Source organism: Cupressus sempervirens, chromosome 5, assembly GCF_028749045.1.
Source record: "Cupressus sempervirens isolate cs-2001-9-10 chromosome 5, ASM2874904v1, whole genome shotgun sequence".
NCBI classification, from domain to species: Eukaryota; Viridiplantae; Streptophyta; class Pinopsida; order Cupressales; family Cupressaceae; genus Cupressus; species Cupressus sempervirens.
This window is the reverse complement of record NC_143122.1, coordinates 491,032,720-491,040,556: the sequence shown is the minus strand read 5'-3', so window position 1 is coordinate 491,040,556 and position 7,837 is coordinate 491,032,720.

The following is a 7,837-nucleotide window of genomic DNA, read 5'->3' as shown; positions in this document are numbered from 1 at the left end:
GACATGATGCCTACATAAAGCAGAAAAGAGCAAAAAAGGGGCCAACCATGGGCAAATATTAAGTAGTTAACATTGGAGATGTTCATAATCCCAAAATGATTAACATCGGCAAGTGTTGTTCACCTGAAGAGAAAGAAGTTGCAAGAAATCTATTTATGGAATATAGAGATGTTTTCGCTTGGAGCTATGAAGATTTGAAAAGTTATAGAGATGGGAAGGTAAAACACCAAATCCCACTAAAGCCTGATGCAGTTCCTTTCTGACAGAAACAAAGGAACTACAATCCTAAAGTCACTGATGCCATCTTCCAAGAAGTAGATAAGATGTTAAAAGCGATAATCATTTATCCCATTCATCATTCCACCTGGATAGCCAATATAGTAACCATCCGAAAGAAGAACAGAGAAATAAGAATTTGCGTTGATCTCTGCAACCTAAATCAAGTATCCTTGAAAGATAACTTTGCTCTTCCTAATATGGATTATTTATTGCAAACAATGGCAGGATTTGAAATGATGTCTATGCTTGATGGCTTCTTAGGTTATAATTAGGTCAAAGTAGAGGAGAAAGATAACCATAAGATGATGCTTACTACTCCTTGGGGTACATTTGCATATCGCAAAATGCCTTTTGGACTTATCAATGCTAGTGCTGCATTCCAAAGGTGCATGAGTAAGACATTCACTCATTTGAAAGACTGAATCATAGTCATATACCTGGATGACCTCACCATGTTCTCAAAAAAAAGGAAAGATCATATGGAATATTTGAGGAAATTTTTGCAAAGATGTAGAGAGCATGGAATTTCTCTCAATCCCAAGAAGTCAGTTTTTTGTATAATAGAGGGGAAACTCCTAGGTCATATAGTGTCCCAGGAAGACATTAGGATTGACACTGAATAGGTAGAGGCTATTCAAGATTGAGCTTTCCTTCAAATAAAATAGGAGTTAAATCTTTCTTTGGTTAGGTGAATTTCTTTAGAAGGTTTGTGCTTGATTTCATGGAAACAACTAAACACATAGCGAATATGATGAAAGGAAATTCAAGTTTCAAATGGAATGAGGTAAGAAGGCGAGCCTTCCAAGATATAAAGACTGCTATTGCTAATGCCCTAGTGTTATGTCATCTAAATTATAAATGAGATTTCATCATCTAGTACTATGCTTCTGAACACACCCTATCAACCATACTTATGCAAGAAAATGATGAGGGTGTACAAGCCTCAATAGCTTTCATGAGCATACCTTTGAAGAATCATGAATTGAAATATTCGTAGATTGAAAAGCATGCCTTTGTAGTATTTAAAGCCCTTAAAAATTTTCAATTTTATATCTTGCATTCACATTCTGTGGTCTTTGTCTCAGATGTAGCAGTGAAGAGTGTATTGACATAGTAAGATGTGGGCTGTAATGTCAGAGGAGCATGGGTGGAAAAGATATAGGAGTATGATATAGAAATAAAACATACCAGGCTAATAAGGGGAAATTCTTTGTGCAAAGTGATTGCAAAAAATAAGATAACTGAAGAATCGAAAGAATTGGGGGAGAAGCAGTTGGTGTTGGCTGTAGGAGAAGCAGTTGGTGTTGGCTGTAGGCCTCTATGATTCATGGTTTGAAAATATTTCTTATTTGTTGACATATGGTGAATTCCCAGAAGGCTTAAATGCAAAACAAAGGCAAGATCTCAAATTGAAAGTAGCGAAGTATGTGATATGGGATGGTAAGCTATTCAAAAAATCCATTGATGACACTTTCCTTAGGTTTGTAGAGAAAAAACAACAAGAAAAACTGTTGAAAGCATTTCATGATGAGACTTGTGGAGGTCATTTCTCATCTTTAGTCACAACTTTTAAGATACTAAGTCAGTGTTATTACTAGCTTGGGATGTTTAAAGATGCATATGCCTGGGTAGGAAAATGCGAGAAGTTCAAGATGTTCTCTGGATGTCCTTAATTAGCCGCTCTACCATTGAGACTTGTTATCATTGAAGGACCTTTTCAACAATGGGGTATCAACTTTATTGGTTTGATTAGTCCTACATCTAGTGCTGGTCACCAGTATGTGATAACTATGATTGACTACTTCACCAAGCGGGTGGAAGCTAAAGCTACTAAGAAAACTACTTCCAAAGTGGTGTGTAAATTCATAAAGGAGAGCATATTGGTCAGATTCGGTGTTCCTATTAAACTGGTGATAGATAATGCATCTTATTTTTCTTTGATTGAAATTACTGACTTTTGCTTTGAGTATGGGATCACCGTGGGTCATTCATCTGACTATTTTCCCCAAGGAAATGGCCAAGCTCAATCAAGTAATAAGAATCTAATGAATATTGTAAAGAAATTAGTTTCAGATAATCAAAAGAATTGGCACAAAAAGATTCATGAGGCATTGTGCGTAGATAGAGTGATGCCTAAAAGGGCAATCGACATATCTCCCTTTGAATTGGTTTACAAAACCGAAGCTAATCTTCCCTTACCTCTAGAATTAGCCACAAATAAAATAAGAATAGTGATCAAAGATGATGTTTTCAAGGATGAATTAGAAAAGAGGATCTTGTACTTGAGTAAACTTGAAGAAGAAAGGAAGGAAATCATAAACCACATCACACAACACCAAATGTGAGTGAAGGATCTCTTTGATAAGAGAACAAGACCACAAAAATTCATGGTGGGAGATAGTGTGTTGCTCTAGGATAACCGAAGTGCTCTGAAAGGAATGCATAAGTAGTTTGATACTTTATAGAAAGGCCCATTCAAGATTCATCAAGAATTTACAAACAATTCTTTCAAATTGGCATCTGAAGATGGTGAAGTACTACCCATGACCTATAATGGTAAGGATCTGAAGCTTTATAAAATTGCTAACTGAAAATAGGTAACCTCTATATTTGTATTATAGTTAGGCTTGGTATCTACTTATGTTTCCTAGATAGTCCTTTCCCTTTGCTTTTGTTTTCTTGTTCTTTGTTTTGTTGTGTTTTGTTGTGTTGCCACCTTTTTTTACCTTCTTTGCAAAACCATAGATTTTGAGTTCCTTGCTTGGGTATGATCAACCCAATTTCCTAGTTAGAGCTAGTTGTTGCCCCACTTTTCATCCTGTACCCATTATAAAAAAGAAAAAAATGGTCTTGTGTCTCAATTAGGTTTAGGTATGTCTGAGTCAGTTTCTTTTCCCCAAGTGAAAAGTCTCTCCATCAGATTTTCACCTTCTTCCTTCTCTCGCATTACATAATCGGGTTGGTTTCCCTTGTTGCCATGAGTTTTGTGGGTAGTCTAAGATCTTTTTTGATGGAGATTCTTAGTTTGTATGATGATCTTCACAAAGTCATTTCCAAGAAAGAACTTGCTCATGACTCATTATAGATTACACATGAAGAAAATGAAGTCTGCAGAAAACCTAGCATCAGCTTCTCCTTGGCAGATTTTTGCACTTCGTAGGTGATTTTCCATAGAGGCCAAAAAAAGAGGAATAAAAGCTAGAACAAGGAGGAAATGAGTTGTTTTATGGATGGATTATTCTTACATTACAATATTTTACCTCAGGAGTTACTCATAAATCATGATAATGATTAGAATAGGATCTGGCATAAAATTCTAAAGCAGCTTCTCCACTGCAGGTTTTTGACCTAGGAAGTTAGTTTTTCGACAAAGGCATTTGTAAGAGAGAAAAGCAAGTAAGTGTTCTCCTTTTTTTCCATTTTCATAGCTCTTTTGATACTTTCTGAAGTCTAGAGACATATTAACTTAAAAGGCTAAATGAAAATAAGAACAAGGGTGAAAAAACAAAACTTGCCTTCTTCACGAGAGGTTTTCAACCCCTTGAAATGATTTTCTGCATCCATTGAAAAATCACTTCTATAAGCATGTTGAGCTCATAGATGAATCACAAGATGCTTAAAAAATATATGGAAGCTAGTTGATCACATTTGGGAAGGAATTTTGAGTAAAATGTGGTTGGGAAAATTTTTTCCCACAGAGTACTCCATTCTTAATTCTTCGTAACTTGGTAAAAAATGGGCAAGTAAGTCTGTAATAAAGGGAAGTAATCGTTGGGCCAACGGGAATAGTGAAATGACATGTAAAAATCTATTAGAAATCCCCACAATTACTAATCTAATAGATTTATCCTTTAATTCACTTGTGTGGCATGGATCTTGAAGATTAACAGGTGGATTAGGGTTTCTATATAGAGATGAACATAATGGATTTTCAAACTACCACTTTCTTATTTGAATTGTTATGCTATTGAATTGAATAGTTATTTCAGAATCCTTGTAGCTGCAAATCTCTAGTCTTTGTACTATTTTCAATTTTAATATTTATAGCTCATCTCTATCTCAGTTAAGATGGCAACAAGATTTGTTGGTTTTGATGGACTGAATGGGATTAAGTCGACATTGCAGAATGTCATAGATACTTCACTCCCCTTCTTCGACATGTAGGATTTTAAAAGAAGGTTGAAGATGGAGCCAATCCACCCTATAACAGAGAAACTTTGAGGAAGTAGCCAGGTTTCCAATAGCGATTCAAGCCCCCAAGATGATCATTGAATGCATTAACCATTACAATCCAGATACTAAACAAATAATGTTGCCAGATCATATAGTTTTAATCTAAATTGACGGGCAAACTGTAGTCAATTGCCTTCGGATTCCAGAATGGGAAGAATTTTTTGAATTGACCATGGGAGGAGCCATGTTTGAGTTCTCCTTGAAGAAGATGGTGTGGCAGAAGGAAATCATGAGGTCTTGGTTCCAAAAACCACGAGGAGCTAAGAGTAAGGTTCCTAAGATTTTTTTTGGCATTGATCTTAAACCCAAAATCATAACATCCTGGTTCTTTTACATCAGTTGAAAGGTGAGGTAGAAGCACTCAATTTCATAGGACAATATTTCTTTTTAGTGCAAATTATCTATTCAGACACACATTATGTTGATTGGGTGTATGAGGTGAGTGAACATCTGTCTAGAGCTTTGAGTGTCACAAAGTTCTACAATACCTTCTACATGTCTTCTTTCCTAATTTATGTGTTGGCTTCTTTACAATTGTGGCTAGGCCTTCCCAGAATAGAGGAGTTTCCTAATGATGTAATAAGTTATGAATTTTATCCATGCTTGCATTTACAGAATAGTTATGTAGAGTATGTTAGGGTTAATGACTCTTTTACAATGAGGATTTTTAGGGAGCTACAAGGATGCCCAGAGAGGAGGTTTAGTCCAGAAGTGATGGCAGCCATCAGTTAGTTTGGTAGCTACTTCATTCAATTCTCATCCTTCTCATATTTGTGTCTTACAGCTTTGACGAATTTCCTTTGAGGTTTCCTAGATACCCAAGTGACATGATCGTGCTCATAAAAATAATAAGACAAGCTATCCAAGTGAATGTGCTGAGTGCCAGTCTAAGGAAGAAGGGATACAAGTTCCCCATGAAGGTTGGGGCTTACAGTTGTGATTCTTGGTCTGATGGTAAAAACATGCTCAAGGCATTTGAGAGTAAGTAAAAACTGGAGGAATATGAAGTTATGAGGCCCATGTTTGACCCAAATGGATATGCAAGAGAGGTGCTTTAGATTGAGAGTGTGATCAAACATGTCACCACTTTGGAGGATTATTGGGCAGATTGCAGAGATGAGTTGGAGAGTTGTGATTGTGCATTTTCCAGACTCATGATGGAACAAATAAAGACATATGGTGTTCATCTCAATGTAGAGGGATTAGAGGATGATGGTCAAAATATGTATAGCAATACATATCTTAATAAATTAAGAGGAATTCCTATTAGTTTTGAGCCATATGTGGACATGAAGGAGAGTCTCAATATTATGATGGCAAGGATAATCAAAAGAACTGGGAAGTGGGTTGAGTGGATAGCTAGAAAGAGCTAGAGTAAGGGCGTAGCCACTCAAGCCTCTCCAGAAGCTGCAATACCTACTTCATCTCAGAGTGTTACAATAGGTGTAACCATAGCTTCCACCCAAAGACCAGCTCAACTTGTGGGTGAAGGTGAAAAACCCCCAGAAAAGAATGTTCCTATAGCCCCAACATGTCATGATGGATCCTTGCCAATTATAGGAACCTAGACTGGCACTGAAGAGAAGAAAGCAAAAGAACCAAAGGGTAGTGCTCCTTCCCTAGTACCTTCCCCACATACTACTCTTGTTCCATCTCCTCACACTAGCCCTGTTCCTTCTCCGCGTAGCACTTAAATCCCATCCCCTCATCATAGCCACATGCCATCAGCAAGTGCTTCCCTTTTGAGACCAGGTGGCTCTCCCATATAGATAGTAGACTTAGGGGATGGAAAAAGTGGCACCAGTGAGTCAATTGAATCAATTGAAGAGATGAGGAAGACTTCAGAGATGGAGAAGAGCCAGGCTTCTTCTAGACTCATCTTCAAGGACTCAAAGAATCCTTTCTCTTCAACCACTGTAGCCATGACTCTAGTGAAAAAGAAGATGTTCAGCATCGAATCACTCATAGTAGCTTCCAAGGTGATAGGAAGTGATTCTTGGCTAGAAGATACTTTAGAGAGGAAAAGGAAAAGAAAAGATGAGAGTGTTTTTGCAAAAGACACTATATCCCTCGTGATTCATTTCGGGACTGCATTGACAAAGGTTAAGAAGAAAAATACTTTGTCCATACTTGGACAAGATCCAAAAATAGGGCACCTGACAATGGAGATAGCAAAGCCAAACAAAGGAGGAAGAATTAAGGATATGACTCCTGATGATTTTACTTTGCATTCAATCGACCTCAAGGAAGCTAGGCATGACACAAAAGTTGGCTTGTGGAGATCGAGCAATGAAGTGATAGAAGGACAATTAGAGAGTCTAAAATTGTCCAAGATCAAGATGAAGGTAGAAATAGAAGAGTTGAATAAGTTTATTAGGCAGCTAGTCACTCCACTAGCAATTATTTCTGGTATGTCTATTACTCAAACTCCTAGTGCAGCCGAAGTGCAAGCTCTCATTTCCTAGCTCCAAGAAGATAGGCACTATGGCCAAATCGGTAGAGAGTGGATTGAGAGACTCAAATCAGAAGGAGTTTCTCTCATAGATCAAATTGGAAATGTTAACCTCATATTGGAAACATAAATTGATAACATTCTATCTAACAATAACACTCTGGCTAGAAAAAGAGTTAGGTGTGATGAATGGCTCTCTCTCTTGAAGATGATCATGCAGATGAAAGCCAAGGAAGAAATCAAAGCCAAGATTCTAAAGAAAGGGAATGAACCTTTGTTTGAATGGTTCCAAAGTATGCAGTTCAAACTATAAATAATCCAAGAAGTTGAGAAATGGCTCAAGGAGACAGAGGGAAAAATACAGAAGACTCAAGATAGAGGATTTGAGTTGATGAGAGGGTTACACACTGACCCTCAAACTAGTGGTCAAGGAAAGAAAATTAATTTCTCTACTTTTATAGATAATTTGTCTATAGTAGCTTCCAGTAGCTAGAACATAACTACAAAACTCTAGATGCTCAGTGGATGGATACATGTGACTACAAAAGAGTTGCCGGATCAGTTGAATGCAATAAAAGAGTTGGCAACGAAACACAAAAAATGGCTTTTGAGATTCACGAATATACACATGCCCAATTATGTAGAGCTGATCCCAATAACGGTTGCTGCCAAGTCACATAGAGCAAAAATAGAAAAGGGGAAGAAATATAAATGATTCACACTATACCCTCTTTTTGTTTTCTTTTGTAATTTTGTAATATGACAAACTGGCACCTTGCCAATTGTCACCCTCAAAAGATGAATTGATTAAACTTCCTTTGTAATGATCATCTCAAAACTCTATATGTATGAATTGAAAAGATTAATGAAAGG